The sequence below is a fragment of the Equus caballus genome, chromosome 24, assembly GCF_041296265.1.
Source record: "Equus caballus isolate H_3958 breed thoroughbred chromosome 24, TB-T2T, whole genome shotgun sequence".
Classification (NCBI taxonomy): domain Eukaryota; kingdom Metazoa; phylum Chordata; class Mammalia; order Perissodactyla; family Equidae; genus Equus; species Equus caballus.
The window spans coordinates 34,846,508-34,870,690 of NC_091707.1; positions in this window are offsets into that span (position 1 = coordinate 34,846,508).

Here is a 24,183-nt window from a genome sequence, read left to right on the forward strand (position 1 = left end):
GGTCTGTCTTTAGGGGAACCCCACCGAGAGACCACCTCGGCGCCACTCTTAGTTAGTGCACCTTAGGTGGAGCTGACCCCACCCCCAGGCCCTGAGGTGGGCGCCTGACCCAAGCTGTGCCCATGAGGCTCATCCCGGGGACTTTGGCCGAAACCACTGGGCTGCCAAGACCATAAAGGCCTGGAGCTACTGGGTCAGCCTCGCCACCACGTGGAGAAAGCCTAAGCCAGGAAGGCTGAGAGAGGGTGGGAGGAAGGGATGCTGACATCCCGAAAGCATCCAGGTCCCGGGCCAGCCTGCAGCCACGCTTACTCATGGGCCTTTCAAGGACGGGAGCCAGTAAAGCCCCTGGTTGCTTACGACTTCGTGCCTCACTGGAGCTACGTTCCCACCCGGGGAAGCGACGCTCTTTGAAGGATGCCCAAGAGGTTTTTGTGCCGTCTCCCCAGGTTTCCTTCTTCCAAGGAGGCCCAGTGCACAAAATCTGTGATGGGCCCACCAGGCCCCTGAGGGAGCAGCCCACTCTTCCTCGTCACTTCTGGGCGGACCATCTCCAAGCAGAACTAAGGAAGGCGGACCTGCCTGCGCTGTGAGCCTGCGGCCCCGGGCTGGCTGCCTCCGCAGGCGCGCCTCCTCCCTGTGGGTCACCAGCCTGGGGAACATGCTCACCAGCACTCAGGGCACCTCTCCTCTGAGGCAGTGAGGTGACGTGGAGGCACTCTGGACCAGGGCCCCGGGCCTGCCTTGTTCGGTGCTCAGCCATGTGACCGCATTGGCCGCCTCCACCTTAGCCCTACCCTCCGCTCCTCTAGGATATGAAGCTAGGGCACCCCGCACAGTCCCCAGCCCAGGACGAGGCTGCAATAAATGGTAGCTATTACTACTATCATTGCTGTTATTACTACTGTTACTACCACTGCTACTACTACCATTATTACTACTGCTGCTGCTGCTCTTACTACTATTACTGCTACTGCTACTACCATTGCTATTACTACTATTCCTATTGCTGCTGGTACTGCTATTACTGCTATTGCTAGTACTACTATTACTGCTACTATCAGTATTGCTATTACTACTACTACCATTATTACTACTACTACTACTATTGTATTGCGACTGCCACAGCTATTACTATTACTACTGCTACTGCCATTACTATTACTATTATCACTGCTGCTCCTGCTACGACCACCCTTCTTTTCGCTGCCCCTCTTTGGGTCAGGTCCTCGTCACTCTGACTTGGATTTTGGCGACAGCTTCCTAAACTTTCCTTGTCACCGGCATTCCCTTCCCCACATCCGAAGTCCGTCCTGGGGAGCCGCTGCCCCTCCCCAGCCAGGCCCTCTCTCCTTCCTTCCTGGCACTCGTGTCCTCGTTCGCAGCCCCCGTGTCCCCCGCTCTGCAGCCCTGCCCGCCGGGACTCTCTCGCGTGTCGTCCTGTCAAAGTTCCGCCCATCCTTCCCGGTGACTCCGGGGACCTTCCGCTCCGTCTCAGGCAGGCAGGTCCATGATCAGCAGCCCGCAGCTCTCAGTGGCACTCAGGAGACGGCTCTCTCTCCCTCACCCTGCGGCCTCATCAGGGAGGCTGGGGGTCTCTGCCCCTGCCCCTCAGGGGACACAGGTCGTGAGGCTCCGCCGTCTAGAGGGGCGGCAGGGGTGGTCTGCGGGTGCCACCAGGTGACAAGTGGAGGCATGGAGACGCTTTCAGCCCCCTTGCCCCTGGCAGGCTTGGGGACAGGAGGGTGGGCTGACGTCAGCCGGTGTGGTGGGGAGAGGGGCTCGTGAGGGGCTTATGGGAACGTCACTCCTTCCCCCTCAGCAAGAGCGACACAGAGCCAGTCTGCCAGGAGCAAGGAGGCACACGGCTCCCCAGCATCGTCTGCATTTCCTGAGACTTCTGGAACAAATACCACAAACTCGCTGCCTTCAAGGAACAGAAACTTGTTCTCTGACAGTTCGGAGGCCAGAAGTCCAAAATCCAGGCGTTGGCAGGGTTGTGCTCCCTCCAAAGGTTTGTGGCGAGAATCTTTCCTGCCTCTCCCGGCTCCCGGCGGCTCCAGGCATTCCTCGGTTTGCACCGTGTCACTCCAGTCTCTGCCCTCACAGGGCCTTCTTCTCTGCGCCCGCGTCTCCTCTGCTTCTGTCTAAGGACACGTCATTGGATTTAGGGCCCACTCGGCCAACCCAGGAGGATCTCATCTTGAGACCCTTAACTTGATTACGTCTGAAAAGACCCTTTTTCCAAATAAAGTCATATTCACAGTTTCCGGAGCATGGACATATCTTTTTGGGAGCCATCCTTCACCCGACTAGAACCATTTGCAATGTTGAGGAAAGCCAGCCCGAGGCCAACAGTAACATGTGGGAGAGGGCAGAGCCAACAAGTGCCAAAGAAACTAAGCCAGAGCCCTGATCAATCTGAGCCTGAAGCTAACCCTACTTCTGTAATGCCTACACGTAAGATAAGTTTCTTTGTTGTTCAAGGCCAGTTTTTGGTTACTTGCGCCCTTTTCCAGCTTTGACCACCTGTGTGTGTGTCCCCATCCCTTGGATATCTTGCTAGACACTCACCTGGACTCAGGTTTCTCCCACCAGGTGGACCTTGATTCTTCAGGTCTCAGCGTCTGCTGCACAGCACACACAGTTTCCTGGAGAGAATTCTGTCCTTTTTACGTCTCTCGGGTTTCCTACCCTCCCCTGTTTATATCACCCTGGCTAAATGGTACACGCAGATTTAATTGATCAGCCATTAACCTCACCTTCACAGACGCTGTCAGCGTGATCGGGCACCGGCTCCTGCTCGAGTCACCTCTGCCTGCCGTGGCCGGGGCCGCCCCGTCGCCCCTCCAGTTTGTGACTCCCATCCATCACACCTTTGTTTATGGCCTCTCAGCCAAGCCCCTTCCCTGAGACAGTCCCTGTCCTTGCCAATTTAAATTAATTCTCCAGTCAGATTTCATGAGACACTGAGTCCAAGGCTTTTTCTAAGAATCAAAAAGCCCTAAATCTTCAGGGGACCCTCTTCCCACTAATATCACAAATTAGTTAGAATTAAAAAGCGTTATGGTTTCCCGGCATGACTTCTGAGTAAACCTGCCAGCTCAGTTTATGGCTCAGGCCTCTGTTGCCCTCCAGCTGCTTACTGGATTTTCTACCCATAAAATTTATCGTAAATTTTTAATCATAAAATTTGTTCTATGGCTTGCCTACAAACGGAACTTATGGCTTCCCTGGGGGGAAATTGCTGGAATCGGTTTTCTTCCTGTTTTTCAAGTCCGGGCGCACGTTTTCCTCTCTCCGCCGTCTCCTGTGGTTCACCCTCACTTTTTGAAAGTAGATGTCAAGACTTCCTTAAGTTCATTAGCTAATTCTGGCCAGACCTTTCCGTTTGCGTGCCACAGGACCCCCTGATTTATGAAGCTCCCCTGCGTTTAATTTTTCTAAGTGACCCTTTACCTGTTCTTTATTATGACTTACTAATTGCACCCATTTCCTAACTTTATTTTTCTTATTAAAGACAGGTTTTAATAGGTTGTTCATTTCTCGGCCACTTAGGGACCCTGATTAATTTCCCTCACCTCCTAGTCATTTGGGAATGGATCGCCTTTCTCGCTCATATTTCTTTGTCCCTGCCCTGACAGGCCTGGAGTCTGCCCTGGAGAGGCAGGTAAATGCCTGGGTGAATGCACGGGCTCAGGTTCAAATCCTGCCTCTGCCACTTCTTAGTTGCACGATGCTACTGCAACGCCCTGTGTCGTAGTTTCCTCGTCTGCAGAAGGAGGACAGTGGAACCTCATGGTGGGGCTCAGTGAGACCCGGTAAACAGACCAGGTCCTGGCGCATAGCAAGCACTTAGAAAACATTAACTATGCCTAGTAAACACTAACTATGCTTTTTGAGAGAGACTTTTTTTTCCATCTAAATGTTCTCAGATGAGTCATCATTTTCTGAGCAGCTTCAATGTTTGCAGCATTGAGCAGGTTGAAGAGGGGATGGTTACAGTGTTGAACACTATTGCTTGGTCTCTCCCACCCACCGCCATGGAACTCTTGCCCTGGTAGGGGACAGCCAAGCCAACAACCGCCTATAATTCCAGGCAGGATGAAGGAAATGCTAGAACAGATGGAAGCAGAGAGCTGCGGGACTCAGTGGAAAGAACATTCCATTCTTGGGATGAGTTGGAGAACGTGTTGTGGAGAAGATGGCTGAGCTGTAAAGGGCACGTGGGGTTTGGGTTGCAGGAGAACTGGAAGAAAGGGCAGTGCGAGAGGCGGGACCGGCCTGGGCAAAGGCTCAGAGGCGGGCGCGTGTGTGTAGTATCCGGGGAATTCTCCAGCCTGGCGTGGCTGGAGAATAGGGTGCTGGGGGACAGGGAGGTGGGGAGTCAGGGGCAGGGCTGGAACAGCTATTGGGGTCGCCGTGCCACTGGCCCTGAAGTGGTAGTTTGCGCCGCACGCTCTGGGCAGTGTTTCTCAAAGTGTGGTCCCTGCACAAGCAGCATCAGCATCGCCTAGGAGCTTGTTAGACTGTAAATGCAGTTTCTCAGGCCCCACGCCAGTCTTACTGAGTCGGAAGCTCTGGGGGTGGATCCAGAAATCGTGTTTTTATAAGCCCTCCAGGTGATTCTGATGCACGCTCAAGTTTGAGGACACTGCTGGTAGTGATGGTGAACCATTAGGACTGACCTAAAGGCAAGCCTTTAAGGATGCAGGATCCCCTTTTTTTTATTAGGTATGACATTTGGCTACATGTAACAGAGGCCCAAATGCAGTTGCTTAACCAATTAGGGCTTATTTTCCTCTTGGAACAAGAGATCCAGAGGTGGGTAGTCCAGAGCTACTGCAGCAACTCAAGGAAGTCATAAACCCAGGCTCTTTCTCACTCCCTGAGCATGTGACTTTCGTCCTCATGGTTACAAGATGGCTGCTGTGCCTCCAGATGTCTCTACCATGGTTCAGGCAGAAAGAATGAAGGAAGAGCAAGGGAGAAAGGCTTGTGGCAGGTGACTCCTGCCCTTTAGTTTTGCTGGACATCTTCCTGGGTAGACATAGTCTCCCTGGAAGCCCTATCCTGTAGTTTATTTCTCAGAACCAGGTCACATGACCACTGTAGCTGCAAAGGAGTCTGGGGAAATGAGTATTTTAATGAGACAAGTCGCAGTCCTAAATGAAATCAGGGTTCTATTAGGCGGGAAGAAATGGAGACTAGATACCAGGTGGACAATGGTTAGTGTCCACCACACCCTATTCCAAGCACGCTGCGGGAGGCGCCTCTGGGTGAAATGAAAGGCTGGTCGAAGGAGTTTTAGTAGAGTGGGTAAAAATTAAGCTCCAAAGCCAGACAGTCTGAACTTGAATCTCTGCTATACCCAGCTTTGAAATCCTGGGGAGGTCACGCCATCTCTCTTTGCCTCAGTTTCCTCATTTATGAAATGGACGCAACAACAGTACCTCCCTCATAAGGGTTTTCTAAGGATTAAGTGAGTCAGTATGTGTAAAGCTAATAAAACAGAACCAGGCTGTGGTGAACTCATAAAGATCTAACAGGGAGTGAACTCGTGGAAGCTATCGAACAAACCATTCAAGAAAACCTGAGAGCCTGGATTTGGATGTCGGAAATGGGAATGGAAGGAAGAGGGCAAGAGGGTGTGTGAGCAAGGGTCACTGAATAGTTCCCTCCCACTTCCAAGCCCTTGGAAACCGTCAGTGGCCTGTTTCTGCCCCCAGGTCCCACTGCCCTGAGTGTGAGCGGCACCGTGTGAAGGGCTCAGCCTCCTGAATCCCCGTGGCTGTGGCACGCCCTGAGCCAACGGGACCTCTGTGGCTTTCCTGCCCCGTTTTTGTTTGGTCTCCCATCTCTGAGGGAGAACAACTCTCCCCCAGATCACCCAAGACCCGGCACCTCCCTCCTTGCCCAGCCAGCGCTGACACCTGCCAGTTTCGGAATAATTTTCACCAACTCCGATGAAGCGTAATGACTCACTTGGCAATTAGGATCCACACACTATGATAAGTTTTGCAAGGAATTTTGGGAAACACCAAGGACCTAGCCCAATGTGGAGGAGTCAGGAAAACTTCCTGGTGGAGGTGAAGTTTGAGCAGACTCTTTAAAATGGGCGGGAATAGACTGGAAGAAGGGGAAGGAAGTAGCGAACAAGGAGGGGAGGCGTGGCATCTGGGTGTGACCTCTGAACAAAGCCATAGACAGGAAAGAGCATGGCGGGGGCTGAGAAGTTTGGGGGCTGGAGCGTGACTTCCAAGGCTGATGAGGGGAGGGGGCGCCCGGAGCCAGAAGCCCAGGTGAGGGCCAGCGGGCAGCAGGATGGTCTGTTGTGTGGCAGCCCACCATCTGAGCTGTGGGCTCCTGACCTTGGCCCTGCCCAAGGACAATCTTGGTCCCAGAGCCCAAGGCACAGCTAAGTGGCCCCAGCCCTGATGGGGAAGCTGAGGATGCTGTTGGATATGGAACACATGGCGTGAGAGGCTGAACCCCTTCACAGAGGCAGCAGTTGTGTTAAAGAAGAGGAAAAGAGGGCCGGCCCTGTGGCACAGCGGTTAAGTGCTCACGTTCTGCTTTGGCAGCCCGGAGTTCGCTGGTTTGGATCCCGGGTGCGGACATGGCACTGCTTGGCAAGCCATGCTGTGGCAGGCGTCCCACGTATAAAGTAGAGAAAGATGGGCATGGATGTTAGCTCAGGGCCAGTCTTCCTCAGCAAAAAAAAAGGGGGAGGATTGGCAGCAGTTAGCTCAGGACTAATCTTCCTCAAAGAAAAAAAAAGAGAAGAGGGAAAAGTTGGATCCTCAGTCTAACACCAGCTGGGAGGTGAAGCCCCGGACTCCCAGGGAAAGGAGAGAGGGGGCAGGTAAGAGCAGGGCTGAGCCAGGCTCAAGGTCAGCCTGTGAAGAAAGTGTCTCTTCACCCAGAACTAACCTAATGAGAGTGGTCGGCAAACTGAACGGAGCTTACACATTGCATTCCTGTACTGTGAGTGCTCACAAGGGCACAGGGCCTCGGCCCGCCTCCCCACTCCACTGGACTAAGGTCTTGTCTCATCCCCACCGCCAGGCTGTAGCCTGGTGGAGAACCCTAGTTTGGTAGTTATGGGGTCCCCTTCCCGGTCATCATGTCTTCCTGGTGCTGACCACCCTCTTCCTGAGTCTCAGGATGCAGACAGACCCGGGCTCCCTTCCCCTGGGATCCCCGTCCCCAGCGGGGACATCCCAGTGGTCCCTCTTTGCTGGATCCTCCTCTTTCTGCGAGGCGTACACTTTTATACACTGCTTGTTTCTTGGCTTTGTCCTAATCCCGGACCACACCAGTGAGTGAGTTTAGCTTCCAGGGGACCCCTTCTCATCTAAACTCTTCTACCACCACAGGACAGGAGCAAGGCTGCCTTCATTACCATTCGATTAGTTTTCTCCATTTCCCTGACTTTGTGGGTCAGAGTGGAACCCCCTAAATTCATGATTCCCTTTGGCAAGTTTTCTTTTTTTCTAAGGAGTATTAGCTCTGAGCTAAAATCTGCTGCCCAGCTTCCTTTTTTTTTTTTTTTTTTGCTGAGGAAGACTGGCCCTGAGCTAACATCCATGCCCATCTTCCTCTACTTTATATGCAGGACGCCTAACACAGCATGGCTTGACAAGTGGTACGTAGGTGCACATCCAGGATCCGAACCAGAGAACCCCGGGCTGTGGAAGCAGAACATGTAAACTTAACTGCTGTGCCACCAGGCTGGCCCCCATTTTCCATTTTTTAAAAACTATGTCTTCAGTCTAAGTTATTGCCCACCACCAGTCACTGTCCTTGGTGCTTCAGCAGCAGCAGTAGAAGCGGGTGTTCAGTCCCATTTTACAGGTCAGAAACTGAGGCTGGGAGAGGCTGCACAGCTCATCAGCGGCGGATGTAGGGTTTGAATGAGGCTCCATGACTTTCCAAGTCCGGTTTCTTTTCCTGATAGCACACTATCTCCAGCTCCCGGTGCCTTAATTCTCAGACTTCAAACTGAGAAGAATTCCAGGGCAAAGTGACAATTTTGAGCTCTCGAGCCCATGGGAGCCCACACACCCCGTCATTCAGGGGCACCGAGCCAGAGTGAAGTCTAGAGTCCTCTCACTCTAAGCCAGGGCTTCTCAACCTTGGCCGCACTCTGGAATCTTCTGGGGACCTGAACAAAATCGTGATGCCAAGGCCATGTCCCAGGGCCATTCACGCAGAATCTCTGCGGGAGACCCAGGCATGGGGGACGGCGCAGAGGGAGGGTCGCGAAGCTTCCCAGGTGATGTCAGTGTGCGGCCACAGATGAGAGCTACAGACTTAAACCAGTCGTTCTCCAGCTTCGGCCTACATGAGAATCACCTGCGGGGTTGGTTAAACCTCAAATTGCTGGGCTCATTTTGGGTTTCTAATTCAGTAGGTCTGAGATGGAGAATTACCTTATTTGGTAATTATTAGATCATTACTTAGTAGATAATAAGTTTCCAGGTGTGGCTGCTGGACCACACTTTGAGAACCGCCACTCAAGACAGCCTCACTCAAGTCTCACCCAGCCATGCCGACGCTCCTTGGCACCCGCAGACTCGGTGTCTCTGCCTGCTGAGTCCCTCCTCCCTTGCTGGAGCTCTGTACAGATCCCATACATGTGGCAAGAGAGGACTTTAATCAAAGAGGAGGCATTAGGAAATTCAGCCTGGGATCAACCAGGTTGATGATGGAGTGAAAGGGCAGGGGGCAAAATAGTCAATTAACCTGAATGTCTGTGTCACTTATTTAAAATATCCCTTCAGCAGTAAGAGGTGATTGTCATCCTGTGGCCGGCAGCTTTGGTCTTAAAGATGGAGCCACCGAGGGATACAGGCTACTTTGGAAAAACCTGCTCTCAATCAGATCTGCCACTTCTTCCTTTTTTTTTTTCTTGAGGAAGATTAGCCTTGAGCTAACATCTGCTGCCAATCCTCCTCTTTTTGCTGAGGAAGACTGGCCCTGAGCTAACATCCGTGCCCATCTTCCTCTACTTTATACGTGGGACGCCTACCACAGCATGGCGCACCAAGCAGTGCCATGTCCACACCCAGGATCCGAACTGGCGAACCCCGGGCCGCCGAAGCGGAACGTGTGCACTTAACCGCTGCGCCACTGGGCTGGCCCCAGATCTGCCACTTCTGACTGTAGGATGGTGGTCACGTTACTTGATGTCTCAGTTTCTCACTCTGAAAAGGGAGGGTCATAATAATCCTTGCATCGTGGAAGAGCTGTAAGGATTAGATCAAGTAACGTTTGAAAGTGCCTGCTCAATAAATGGTAGCCATTATTGTTATTATTACTTCTATATTATTATTCTTGGCTCTGCTGCTGTCAGTGCCCCTGTGTAAAGATGCTCAGCAGTGAATTATACTTACAGTTTAGTGTAGAGAAAGCTTCTCTCATCTGATTAGCAGGGCTGCTTTTTATTGGTTAATAGCAGCTAATATATCTACCAGGGAAGCTCAGGGCTAAATTCTGTGAGGTTTTGACAACCATCTTTTGCTTAAGTTTCCTGGTATAAGTCTCTCTCCCCTTGATTATATATGAGACACTCCTTTCTTTACTTACCTCACTCTCATTTCTTACCACTAGCTAATTTTGTCTCTCCACTGGTTTCTAAGATCCCCAAAAACAAGCTTTGCGATTCTCTGCTGCGTCTGACTCTATACCTACTCCGTCATGTTTGATGTGTGGGTGAGAGCTCTAAATGAACGTGAGTCATCTAAGATCCTTTTTGGCCATGAGTGATTTTCAAAGGATAAATTATTAGATGCATAGAAAACATGATGTAGTGGTTTAGATCGGCATGCTCTGCTTCGGCAGCCCAGATGTGTAGATTCAGATCTCGGGCGTGGACCCACACCACTCGTCAGCCACACTGTGGCAGTGACCCACATATAAAGTGGAGGAAGATTGGCACAGATGTTAGCTCAGGGCCAGTCTTCCTCAGGAAAAAAAAAAAAAAGAAAACATGACAACTCTGGGTCTCATTGGCTTCATTGGTGAGGTGGAATCAATTCTATTTTAACTAAACTCAGCAAGAAAAAGAAAAGTCAATATTGAAGCCAAAAGAACATTGGTAGTCCTGAGTTCAAATTCCAGATCTACCAGTTCCTTTGTTTCTTTTTTTTTCCCCTGAAGAAGATTTGCCCTGAGCTAACATCTGTGCCAATCTTCCTCTATTTTTTACTATGTGGGCTGCCACACAGCATGGCTGCTAACAAAGCTGTGTAGGTCTGCACCCAAGAACTGAACCCGGGCTGCTGAAGCAGAGCGTGCCAAACTTAACCACTAGGGCACCAGAGCTGGCCCTTGCTTTCTTTCCTCTTATGGGCAGTTTCCTTAACTCGCTAAGCCTTGACGTCCTCAGGTGTAAAATGACATTAACGGTGGCTCCACTGCGGTCCTGTGAGACTAGAGGAAGTGACATGTGGATACTCCTGGCATAGTGCCCTTCCCTTTGGGTGTGCAGCTAACTCTTGGTTCTTTCTCTCGACTTCACCTGCCTCACAAGCATTTAGATCCAGCCACGCTGAGGCTTCTGCAGAGTCAGGCCTGGGGAGGCATGCAGGCCAGCCAGGGCCAGCATTTAAGGAGGCCCTCATCCGCAGGATTATGCAAGAGCAGGGTCTGCCCCTGAGAGTAAGTGCTTCCTTAAATGTTGCTCCCTCCATACTTTGCTTGCAGCACCCTAATCCCCAGCCTGGGCTTCTGGGTGACTTTTTATATCTCCAGACCCCACGCACAATTGTATTTAAATGACCATCATGAAACTGGCTTGGAATCCACTTCTGGGGTTCTCAAACCTACAGCAATCTGTAGTTTTCAAATCGAGTCAAAACAGATGACCAGTGGTGATGCAAGGCCAGCATGCAAAAGCCCACGAGCGGGCGGGACTAGATCCTTGTCCCCGTGCAGTTGCTGAAGGAGGCAAACCACGCCTCCTTGTCCCACCTGGACAGAGCGGAGCACCTTTCAAAATGCATCTCTGTACTTAGCTTGTCAAAATTGCACCTTCTCTGACCTCCATGAGGTGAGAAGGGCAGCTAGCGTTGTCCCAGTTTAAGCCAGTAGGAGATGGAGACATAAGCGATTTTCCCAAGGGCACAAAGCAAATGAGGTTTGACGTACAGCCTAGACCAGCATTTCTATTGTAGGGTCAGAGACCCCAAGGGGTACTTGTCTAGCTCCAGACTTCTGGGCCTGGGCTGTACTCCACACCTCCTGATCCAGTCTCCAGAGACAGGGCTGGAACGGGCAGCGAAGTTCACGGAGGTCCAGACTTCTCTGACTTCCGTGTCTTGGTCCCAGGTCAGCGGTCGCATCACGTCTCTGAGCCTCCAGGAGAGGGAGACGCTTTAACCGAAGTGTGGAACGCACACGACCGGTCCTGCCTGGCATAAAGCTGAGTTCACTGGTGTAGGAGCTAAGCATTTACTTTTCTAGGTATTGGCAAAAATATAACCATCACTTCAAAGATGTGAGTTGATGAATTTTTGCTTAGGACAAAGTTAAGTTTCGAAAGGTAAACGAATTTAAAGTTGACTTAAAGAAAATATGGGACCTGTGGTAGTGAAATGTGGCTAAAATGGTGAAAGTGGCAGAGTCTAACTAAACGTTCGGGACGCACAGCTTTGACGATTCCGTGTCAGGAGCAGAAGCTGGCCCGGCAGGCAGGGCTTCTTCGAGCCTGGTAGAGACTCCCTCCCTCCGTGCATCAAATGCTGCCAGCAGCCAATAAATATCGTGGTAAATATTGACAGTGACCATTGTCATCCAGCCAGGTGCCAGGGGGATGTGAAGCTCTCCTCTTAGGGACAATCCATAGCCCTTTCCAACAGATTGTCAGAACCCTCGACCCAAACACCACCCAGGTCTGCAGACCACGAAGCAGCTGGGCTGGAGGCCTGTGGGGACAGGTTCCTCAGGGATCAGACATACACCTTCTCACACCTTCCCCAGGCCTTCTGGGGCCACTACCGCTGAAGGCGGCTTTTCCTTCTGCTTCCCGAGGGACCCCTGCAGATGGCCAGGCTGGCCCGGGCCTGGGGAGGGGGAGGGGTTTTGTGCAAGTAAGAGATGACATGGAGAGAGACAGGACAGTGCCAGCAACTGGAAGGCTGGGGGAGGCTAGAGACTGGAGGATAGGGAAGAAAGAAAAGTGGGAAAAGAGGCGTTTGTAAAATTAAAAGGCAAGGCCCCATCAGCTGGTGTTGGGCAGGGAAAGCATGCTCCAGGCAGGAGTAATTGGTAATCGGAGCTGATGTGAAGAAGGGATGATTTATGGGAGCATGCAGACAGGGGTGGAATAATTTTTGGAGCAGAACGGGGAACTTACTGAACGCCTGAAACTCAGCTACTTATCCACTCGCTCTGGTGATGAATTAGCTCTTGTTTAAAGTAACCGCGGCTCCATTTTTCATTCTGATTACTACACTTGATATCTTTCTCTCCCTCTGTTTCCTTCTGACCACTGCCCCCTTACCAGGTTCTGGGTGCAGAGGCACTGGGTTTGTAGAAACTCGTCACCCCTCCTCCTCACCGCCCCCCACCCCAACCCTCACAGCAACATTAAATAGCCAAGTCTCAAAGGCAGCCGCTTGAAATATGGCAAAGATCAGCCAAGACTTTAGCGGCAAGACTGGCCTGCTGGTGCATCCTGAATGATTGCAATGCCTTTGCTGAGCTGAGGTGGGAAGTCACTCTCCAGGCCTGTCTACCCATCCCTAAAGGTGTGAAGTAGAGAATTCACTTCCCTATGCGGGTGTAGCACCCTCATGGAGATGGAAAAGCTCCGAGGATGCTGGCAAGCCCTAATGAGAGGTAAATTCAAGATAAACCAAGTTCTATCCCGTGCACCCCTCCTTACCAACATTTTGAAATATCAGCTTTAAATTGATCTTGTATAGAAAGGGAGCAGTTCTAGGCACAAACGTAGGTGCATCCATATCGTGTTCTTTTATTATTTAATTTTTCTTTTTCTTGATTAAAAATACAACCCTCCAAAGTTCAAGCTCCCGGGTGCTCCAGTCTCAACACAAATTTCCATTAAAAAAAACAACTCTGACAAGAAACGTGATTAAAACAAGTTAAATATTTTAAATATTTATAATAGCTACTTGTGAAAATAACAAAGGGAAAATATTTACCTCATGCTCCAAAAAAACTTCTAAGATGCTCTTGGCATCTTTTTTTTTCCCCGACTATAAACTCCAAACCAAGAAGCCAGCCAAGCGTACCCCGGTGACTCTCGGTCAGTGCCGCGTACGCCCAAGCAGGTCGCGCAACGCAGAGGCCCCAGCTCCTCACTTCTTGTCATTGCCACCCATCCCTCCAATTTGCTGGTTCTATTTTTCCTCCTGTTAGTAATCAGGTCACTCACCTCCTTCTCACCCCTGGGCCTTGCCACTCCTTGCATCTTTGCCTGTGCTGTTGCTGGCACCTTTCTTGTATTCCTTTGGTGGTTCCATCTCAGGCCTCTTGGGATCTTTCCTGCCTCAGTAGACCCCTGGTTCTGCCCACTTCTGTTTCAAATCCAGACCCCAGCTCTCCTGGCTCTGGGTTCCCTCTCTGCCTTTGTGGCCTTCCTCGGCCTTGGAGGCACGCGGAGCAGGAAGGAGTGTTCCTAGGGAACAGCGTGGTGCAGGAAGGAAAAGCTTTGGATTTAGAATCGGGACACTTAGAATCCAGTCCCGGCTCTGCCACTGATTCCAGGCAATGGGTTTTCCTCCCTGGGGAACAAAGAAAGAAAGTTTCCTCTTGTAGAAACAGAGACGGAGTGGCTAGTCATGAGGATCCTTCCCCGTGTAGGGTGAAGAACTCGCGTCTCCAGTCAGGCTCAGGGTCAAATCCCATTTCCGCCCTTCACTGCTGACCTCTCTGAGCCTCTGGAAAAGCAACTTCCTGGGTTTTTATGAGGATGAAATCAGAGACTGGAGACTAAATGCTTATCACAGTGCCTGGCACAGCGCGAATTCTCCATGCTAGCTATTAACGTTATTATTATTGTTATTTATCGTCACTCCATCATTGAGCTAATCTCAGAAGGCTTTCCCTTTCATTTGGGCTTACACAGTCAACTTTTTGGAGCAGCATCTCAGCCTTTGTTCTGCCTCATCACACTTGTCGAATGAGACCCCCTCCCAGCAGTAAACAGCGGTGACTCTCAGTCCAGCCAGCAGGGCGGGTCAGAATTGCACAGGGAAGAAGAGAGAACAGCACAGCAGTGGCTGAGAATCACCATTTTAGATTCGTGCTTCTCCTAATAGGAAAACGCCCATCAAGAAGGCGCTGGTTCAGCCCGACAACTGAATCATCAGCATAGCCAATCAGGTGCAGCCCTCTGGGAGATGCCCACGTTCATCCATCGTCAAGGTCCCAGTGTCCTTCCTGGGCTCTGAGAAGCACGGTTGGGCGCAGGGCGGGGTTGGGCTGGTCCTGTTTGGCAGAGAATGGAATCGGAAGACTGGAAAGAAGCACGCAGGGCTGAAGCCAAAACTGAGGGGCAGTCCGATGGTCCCCCCAAAGTTCAAGAGGGCTGGCTAGAGAGGTGGAGACTAGAGATGTGGTGGCCAGGCTTGTGGAGCATGATGGCAGCCATACACCCCAACCTGGGCCTCCACCAGCACCCACCTGCCCTGCATGCTGAGTGGGAAGCTGGGCCCAGAGGGAGTGTTTGCCCTGGGGTGACCCTCCCCTCCTCCTCCTGCTGGTTGTGGGGTTCCACGGACGGCTGGTCATTAGGCAGAAATTCCGGAAAAAGGACGGTCACTCTGGCTCTGTCCGCAATAGTGGGGACTTCAGTGCCCAGCTTACATCCAGTGACAATGGACAATTTCCTTTTTGCTGGAGGTCATCTTACCCGCCTGGGGCTTGGAGATGAGCAGTCCCCCGGGGCTGAGCTGGCAGCCTTTGTTTCCTAGAAAGCAAAGCCCAGTGGGACTCAGCAAGCTTACACCTGTCCACCTGCAACTCAACGTTCGCCACTTCAGTCATCCATTTGCTCATGACAAAGATCGTTATTGAGCACTGATCATGTGCCAAGCCCTTGATGGGAGTTGGAGCTGACTCAGGCCCAGGGCTGGAAGGCCAGTGGGCTGACCTACCCTTGGGGACAAAAACCATCCAGAGCACTTGCTTCTCCCCTCTGGGGACAGGCAGCCAATTCCTCTAGATGTGAGCAGCTGGACAGCAGAAACAGGGCTGTTATGTTCATTATCGTCTAGTCAGCACTTAGCCTGGAAAACAGAAGGTACTGGGTGAACATTTCTGGAAGGAAATGCTTCTTCCAAAAGGAGTTGTAGGTAGACGACCCTGGAGTACCCCAAACCAAACAGCCGATACTGGGCTGTTATTCTCCACGGCATCGCATCCATGCACGCGTGTCAGTCCACACCCTCACACACGCCACCACGAGGCGCTGCACTGATGCCCAGCCAGCCCCGATGTGACCCTTTATAACAGCGACCCCAAGAGGTTGGCATTATTATTATTACAGTTGAGGAAATCGAGACTCAGAAAGTTTCAATGACTTGCCTACAATCAAGTCCAAATTCCAGGCTGTCTTTTCCCTGAACTGTCAGCACAGAGGACACTATCAAGGAGTTTGGGGTGAGGGCGTGGAGGCTGGAAAAGGAGAAGAAAGGGCAGGAGGAGACAGTATTACCAGTTTGGGACCTCGGCAGCAGGACACAGTGGCTTCCAGAGCAGACTCAAGTTGCACCTCCCGAGTGTGTGTTGTTGAGAGGGGGCTACATGGTAAAGACCTCAAGCCCTCCGTCCCTTTGCAGAACAAACATTCAGCACCTCTGATTGCGGAATGGGTGGCGAGGGCATGGGGCTGTGGCAAGTTGGAGCTGGGGCACTAGCTATAGCATTTCCTCCCGTGTGACCATGGGCAGGATGGGGATGGGGATGGCAGAGTCAGTTCAGGTTTACCAGGCGGGACCAAGGTGAGGTCAGGAACCCAGGCTGTGATTGTTCAATAACCAAATTTCCCTCTTCCCCAGGATCCCCTGCCCTCTTTAAGGTGAATTGCAACCTTTATTTAATAATTAACTTGTCACAAACCCATCAAAAGGGAATGACAGAAGGAGAGAGAGGGGAGGTGGGGGAGGGGACGGGAGCCGAGCCCAAGACCCAAGCTGGCCGGCCGGGCACAGCCCTGTGCTCACCTGGCCATAATAAATAGGATGAAAGGCACTCCTGATAAATGCCCGTGTCAGGGAGAGATTTTACCTTCACTCAGAAACAATGTAATATCTCGGCTATTACCCCAAATAATTTATCAATGTGTAATAGCTCTGTGCAGACCTCAGATAGGAGGGGAGCCGCGCGATCAGAGATGGATGCAGCCTACCTTCAGCTTTTAATTTTTAATGTTCGCAGCCAGCTTTGCATTAAAGGCCAGGTGTCATATAAAGACTTAATGGAAGAGGGGAGTTCATGAATTCTAATCAGGGGAGGAGCGCTCCCGGGCTGGCTGCTGTCACCTCCCCCCTGTTCTTATTGATCTTTTGTTTTCTCCCCTCCTGTTCTTCTTGCTCTTCTGTCTCCTCTCCAACCCCCTCCACCTCACTCCACCCCATCCGAGCCCCCCTCCCTGCCCAGCCCCACCCTTCCCCACCCGCCGTGGGCTTTCCCCTTCCCAAAACACATCCTTCCTTTCTTCCCTCCAGAAGAGGGAGCGTCTCTGGCTGGCCGGCCAGGGCAGCAAAGATTCTACAACATCTGGACTAGACGGCGGATCTCAAGACTGCAGGATGGCAGGACTCTTTCCTTTTCATTCATTCATTCCACTTTTGTTTATTTATTCATTTCTTTCTCATTCATTCATCCAGAAAGTAGTTTTGAACACCCATGAGGGGCCCGACTCTGTGCTGGGGCAATGTTAGAGACAAGCAAGATAGTTTTAGCCCCTAGAGGAGTTTATAATCTTGCTGGCAAAATCCTCACTCATGCCAACCCCCACGTGTAAACGTGACCTGAGACAGTTACATGAGATTTCGAAGACACTCTCAAATGCCATATTCTCAGTGAGGCCAACCTTTTAAAATTTCTGCACTTGAGCAGGCAGATATACACACACCTATCCGGCCTGCACTGTCTCCTTCTATGCTATATTGTCCCCCAGTGTGCTAATCACCTCCTGCTACCTTGTGTAAATTGCCTGTGGATTTTTCTTATGATCTGTCTCCTCCTACAAGAATGGGAGCTCCACGGGGCAAAATCTTGGTCTATTTTGTTACTGATATGGCCCTGTGCATAGGACAGTGCTCAACCCATAGTAGATGCTCGACAAATATTGATTGACTGAGTTAGGCAACCAAGAGTTGTGCTCAAAGGACAAGAACAGGGGTAGGGAGGGGAGGAACCTCTGTGGTTTCCAGCGGCAGGCCACTCCCATCCCTGGCCCCGGTGTGTTCTCTGACCTGGGGGCCTCTCAAAAACGCCAATGTAGTTCCCTGGGCAATCCACCGCTCTCCCCACCTGGCCCCAGCCCGCCTCTGTCTCTAGTCTCCTCGCAGCTTCCCTTGCAGGGGCCGGACTCAGATCAAAGGTTGCACAGAGTGGGGAGGGGGACAGGGGAGATGCACCTGGCTCTGAGCTCCTCCAGGGTGGGGCTGGGCCTTCTGTGTCTCTGGAACCCAGGGCACGGGTAGGTGCATGCAGCAGGTGCTCAATTCCGGGCAGGCCAGTTTTTAGGTGAGGAACGCATTCCCAAAAACCTCTGCTAATTTGAGACTAACAAAATCCAAGACTAGTTTTCCCACAGGAATAGACGTAAAGCAGGATCTGCATTATTTCAAATTTTGGACAGGCGAGACTTCCTTCTTCTCGTTTGTGTTGCCCGGTTTCAGATTTGCTTGAAAACACAGCTGCGTCGAACGCGGACTCAAGAGGGGTCAAGTTCCCTCGCTTCCTTTTTGGTCCTGCCTCCTCTTCTTCTCTCTGCCGAGGCACCTCCTTCTACCTTTTCTGCAGTCAGGAACGCAGGGTTTCCTCCCTCCAGTTCCCTTCTCCTCCTTTAAGACCCACTTCAAAAGTCAGCCTCCTCCATGAAGCCCTCAGGCACAGCAGGTCCCTCCTTCCCCTGTACTCTCAAAGAATTTTGTTCCTGCCTTTGTCACAGGCGGCTGAATTGTTGAGTTGCTAATGAATCTGGCTTCCTTATTAGATTTTAAGTCCTTGAAGGCAGACCCTGTGTCTGAGCATCTCTTTCCTTCTGGCACCATGGATACTAATGAATGAAGGAATGAATGAATGAGTGCCCAGGTAACTCCCGCAGATATCCCCCAAAGCTTATGTGAACTTGTAAGCTGGTTTCACCAGAAACACGTTTGGAGCTTAAAACAAACAACAAAACCACCCAGATTCCTGGACCCCACCCCAAACCCTGCTTAGAAAGCCCCCCGGGGGATTCTGATGGTCAGGCATGGGGGGGCAGGCGCTGCTCTAAGCCGGGTTTCATTAGACTCACCTGGGGCACTTGTTAAAGGCGCAGACTCCTGGGCCCCGCCCTGAACCTACAGAGCCGGCTCTCCAGGGAGAGTGAGGTTTAACAAGCGCCCAGTGACTGGCGACGTCAGAGCAGTTTGGAAACACCCCCTGTGCTCTGGCTGTCCTCCTCAAGGGCTCCCAGTGTGGGGTGGGGACCCCTCCTCCAGCCCTATCCAGACAATGAGTCCAGAAGTCCCCAATAATTTTAGGACGGGGAGGGACATTAGCGATCATTCTGTTCCAGGGTTTCTCTGTCGTGGGGCTGTCCTGTGGATGTAGGATGCTCAGCAGCATCCTTGGTCTCTACCCGCCAGATGCCTGCAGCAATCTCTGCCTCCTCCACTTGTGACAACTCGAAATGTCTCCAGACATTGCCAAATGTCCACAGGGGGACAAAAACACCCTTGCTTAGGAACCATTCCAATCCTGCCTGGGGCTCAGAAAGGCTAATTTGCCCAAGGGAAGCAGCACAGCTAGGGTTTCAGGAAATCATTGCAGGGGAGGCAAACTTTGCCTCTACCCTCTAGGGTTCTTTTGGCTGGGCCTGAGAATTAAATTGACATAAGACAGTTCAACAGGAGAAAAGCATACACATTTTTTTAATACATGTTTTATGTGACATGGGAGACTTCATAAGAAATGAGGACCCAAAGAAATGGCAAAACCTACTTGCTTTTATATTAGTTTGAACAAAGAGGCGTTTGTGGAAAAGTGACTCAGCTGTGTGGGGAGGCTAAAGGAAGATGAGAATTATTTTAACAAGGTCTGTGTGTATAGAATTCTCTTGGTTTCAACTTTTTGTCCTTGATAAGAAGACACTTTCCTTTTGGCATAGGGAAGACATCTTTCACATGGGGATTTCATCTCCAGCTTTAAAGAAAAAGAAGGAAGCCCGGAGTGTTTTTCTTGTACTGGCTATTTTTCAAGTGTCTTTAACTCAAAATAGTCAATATGTCAGAGTGACATATTTTGGAGTGGTATGTTCTGAACTGCTTCATAATCAAAAATCAAGATGAAGATTATATACAAAGGGATTCATCACAATATTGTTTACAATGGCAAAAAACTGGAAGCAGCCAACATGTTTAAAAATATGAGAATGATTTTTCAAAACTTATGGCACTTTGTAAGGTGGAATATTAGGCAGCCATGAAAACAGCAATATTGTGGATTAACTAATGACATAGAAAAATGATTAAAGGTTAAATGAGAAAAATGAGTTTATACAGTGGGATAAAGAGCACGGTCTCAACATTATTTTTAAAAGTGAAAACAGGGCTGGCCCAGTGGCACAGTGGTTAAGTTCATGTGCTCCACTTCTACAGCCTGGGGTTCACAGGTTCCGATCCCAGGCGCAGACATACACACGGCTCATCAAGCCATGCTATGGCAGCATCCCACAGAAAATAGAGGAAGACTGGTACAGATGTTACCTCAGCGACAATCTTCCTCAAGCACAAAGAGGAAGATTGGCAACAGATGTTAGCTCAGGGCCAATCTTCCTCACACACACACAAAAAAGGAAAAGTGAAAACAAAAGGACATAACTTTTTGTGCTATTTCACAATGGAAATGTATTTAATTTTTTTCCTGACAAAGCATTATTGTCGTAATAAATTAAAACAATACAGAGAAAGTGAAATCTCTCCCTAGACATTCTACTTCCCAATCACTAGGCTAGACAAAGGCGTAAAGGCTCCCCAGGCAGAGTAAGAATTAACACAGGCTACGGTGATATTCTTCAGTACACATTCAACATTGATTTAGTCGGAGAGGGGAACAACTGATCCTCATTGAACAAAATAACCATATGCCTCTATTTCAAAATAAATCATTTCTTGAAATGAAGAAAGAATTTTTGTTTTCACTTACAAAATATTGGAAACATAAGAAAATTATAGAAAACAATACAAACAAATTCCTATATACCTTATGTTAACTTACTTACTTTAGAACTTTCGGTTTTTAAGAAATGCTGTAATGTTACAGATATAGAATAAGACTTGCTCTTTTTTCTTTTTCTCTCTTACTTTTACTCAAAGAAGTCTCTATCTTGAAGGTAATGTAAACCATCCCCATGCATGTTTTTCTTTTTGAGGAAGATTAGCCCTGAGCTAATATCCGTGCATATCTTCCTCTACCTTTTTCTTTATAAGTGGGACGCTGCCTCAGCACGGCCTGGCAAGCAGAGCTAGGTCTGTGCCCAGGATCCGAACTGGCAAACCCCAGGCTGCCCAAGTGGCACAAACTTCACCACTATACCAACAGCTGGCCCCCCATGCGTGTTTTTAATACATTTACTACATATATGTCTCCCTAAATAATTTTGCCTTGTAACTAAAAATTATGTAAATAGTATCAAATTGCTTTGCTAGAGAGTGTTTTGCAACTTGCTTCTTAAACCTTGTGAATTTTTTTTTTTTTTTTTTTTTGCTCAGAAAGGTTTGCCCTGAGCTAACATCTATTGTCAATCTTCCTCTCTCTCTCTCTCTTTTTTCCTCCCCAAAGCCCCAGTACATAGTTCTTTATTCTGGGTGTAAGTCCTTCTGGTTCTTCTATGTGAGCAGCCACCACGGCATGGCTACTGACAGACGAGTGGTGTGGTTCCGCACCTGGGAATCGAACCCCAGCCACTGCAGCAGAACACGCCAAACTTAACTAGACATCAGGGCTGACTCAAACCTTGAGGTTTTTTTTAACTTGTCCGTGTTTATATATACGGATTTAATTCACTCATTTCAACTGCTATTAATATGACATTATATCACTGAACTACAGTTTTTTTAATCCATTCTCCCACTAAAAGATAGTTGGCTTCTTTCCAATTTTTCCACTACTTCAAACAACACTGCACGAACTTTCTTATACAGATTTCCTTATGCATTTGTGGGAGGGTTTGCCTTCTAGGGCAGCACTTCTCCAACTTTTTGGTCTCAGGACTCCTTTGCATTCTTAATAATTATGAGGACCCCAAAGGACTTTTGTTTATGGGGTTGTATCTATCAATGGGTATCATAGTTATGAGTTTAGAAATCAAAACCTAGAATTTTTTAAACAATTATTTATTAATTAATTAAAAACTAACATATCCATACGTTACTACAAATAACATATTTCTATGGAAAAGAACTGTTTTCCAAAATAAATATAGTAAGTCAAGTAACTTTCTTTTTCAGTTTTACAAACTTCTTTAGTGTCTTTTATGCTATATTGTTTTGGTTGAAGTCTATGAAGAAAACTTGGCCTTAAGAGATACACAGTTGGAAAAGGGGGGAATAATTTTCAGATAATTGTGGATATTGTTTGGTAATACATCAAAACTCAACAGGTGGTAGCTTCTCAAAGATCAGTTGCAATATGAAATCTGAAACCATATCAGTGAACATTTTGTATTCTTACATTAAAATGCATTGGTCTAGCTTGTACTTTGAAGGGATCTTCTACTCAGGACTTTTGTAACATCACACATTGATCACTTGGGAAATACTGGTTCACTAACTCCTTTAGATCTTCCAGATGTTAGCACACTTCATGATACAATAACAAAAATTTGCATGCGTTAATATCACCTCTGATTTTTATCAGAAAAGTCCTTAGGTATTAGGAAGCTGTCACATTCACGGAGGCAGATATGTTTCCTAAAATTTGAAAGTTCAGATTTTATCATTGGCACCAAATATTATCAGTTTTTTTCCTTGATGGGACAGGCGTACTTCATTTTTGAGAAAATATCTGCCAAATATCCAAACCCAAATAACCATAGTCTGCCTGTTGTTCTCTCAAGGAAAACAACGTTTCATGAAAAAACTGGCTGGTTCATCTTTCAAGTAAGTCTCATATGTGCTTTCTCTGGAGATAATTGCACAGGGTATTCAGCAGAATGAGTTTATGTGCAATTCCTATTTCGTTACACAGAACAGTAAAAAGACAGGGACTCTGGGGGTCAAGATTTTTAAAAATTAAAAATTTTACTGCTCCCTCAACAATATTCTTCAGTAAAACTGTTTTTCTCCCTACAAAGTGCATGGCAGGGCAGAATAAAATGACGACTGGTACCATTTGGGGCCACCACCTTGATTTGTGCCAAGGTACCAGCAGTCCCATCCGCCATTGCTTTTACACCATCACTGCAAATGTCAACATAGTGGAAAAGGCAAATAACATCTTAGTATCATTCTGAAAACAGTTTTGACCTTGTAGGACCCCTGGAAGTGCCTCAAAAATCCCTAGGGGTCTGGGATCCCACTTTGAGAATCCCTGCTCTACAGTATCTAAGCAAAAGCAGCATTGCCGTGTGGTTGAGTGAGCACATCTCCCCTTTGCTAGTCACTGCCAAATCGCTCTTCAAAGTGGGTTTATCAACTTTACTCCCACCAGCAATATTTACGCATCCTCAGCTCCCCATATCCTGGTCATCGCTTGGTGTAATCCAACTTATATTTTGGCAATCCAATGGGTATGAAATAGTGTCGCATTGCTGTGTTAATCACAGCATAGCATTTCAGACATATTTGGAACGGTCCTTCAAATCGGTATTTTAATCACTCATAGTTAGATGGTGTTTATTACACTCACTAATATTTGAGATAATTTACAAGGATATAGAAATAAAACATAAATCTCTTTCAACATATGTTTAAGAGGTTTTTTCCTAGCTTTCATGTTGGCAAAATATTTCCCACTTCTCTTCAATTTCCTTTTGCAATTTTCCAAATGAGAGAGCTTCTGGGGAATGCTATTCTAGGGTTTTTAATCATTTATTCCCTGTAAACACTGCCAGCCCATATGTGATTTGGTTTCAGAATTGGAGTTGGTTACACTGCTGATTTGAGCCTACTGGTCTCGGGGCTGGTACTGCCTACAGTAGCTGCGTGCACCTTGCACGGATACGTTGTCGAAATGCTCAGCACGAATTTATAGAGGCTGGTAAAACTGGCTGTGCTGGACTTAGCGAGAAATTGCATATCAGTCTCCAACACGGCAACTTTCAAGAGACTTTCCAGGGTAAGTCTGACTGTGTGTGACTTTTGCTTTACATGTTGACTTCACAGGCTATCCCCCATGTGAGAAGGAAGGCCTTTCCAGATAGTTGCATGTGGGAACCAGAATTGATAGGCACTGAGTTTCTTTCTTTTTTTTTTTTCGCTTTTACTCCCCAAACCCCCCAAGCGCATAGTTGTATATTTTAGTTGTAGGTCCTTCTAGTTGTGGCATGTGGGACACCGCCTCAACATGGCCTGATGAGCGGTGCCATGTCCGTGCCCAGGATCCGAACCGGAGAAACCCTGGGTTGCTGAAGCGGAGCGCGCGAACTTAACTACTTGGCCATGGGGCGGCCCCTGATTAGCTCTTCTTATTGGTCTGGGTTCTCAGCCTCTGTTCATCCAGGGGGCAGGAGGAGAGAGAGGAGCCCAGGGAGGAGACCTGAGTGATTAGGAAAGGAGGAGGCGAGCCAGGAGGGGCAACGTCGTGGAGACCTACGGGGACAAGTGTTGCAAAGAATGGGCAGGGGGTGGCCAACAGGCGTGAGCGCTGCTGAGAAACTGGGTACAGCTTTTGGATATGGTGACTGTGTTCTCTCTGATGCCTTAGAATCTGGTTCAACAGAGCAGGAGAGAGGAAGCCAGACCAGAAGCAGGGAATGGAGGTATCAGGTGAAAC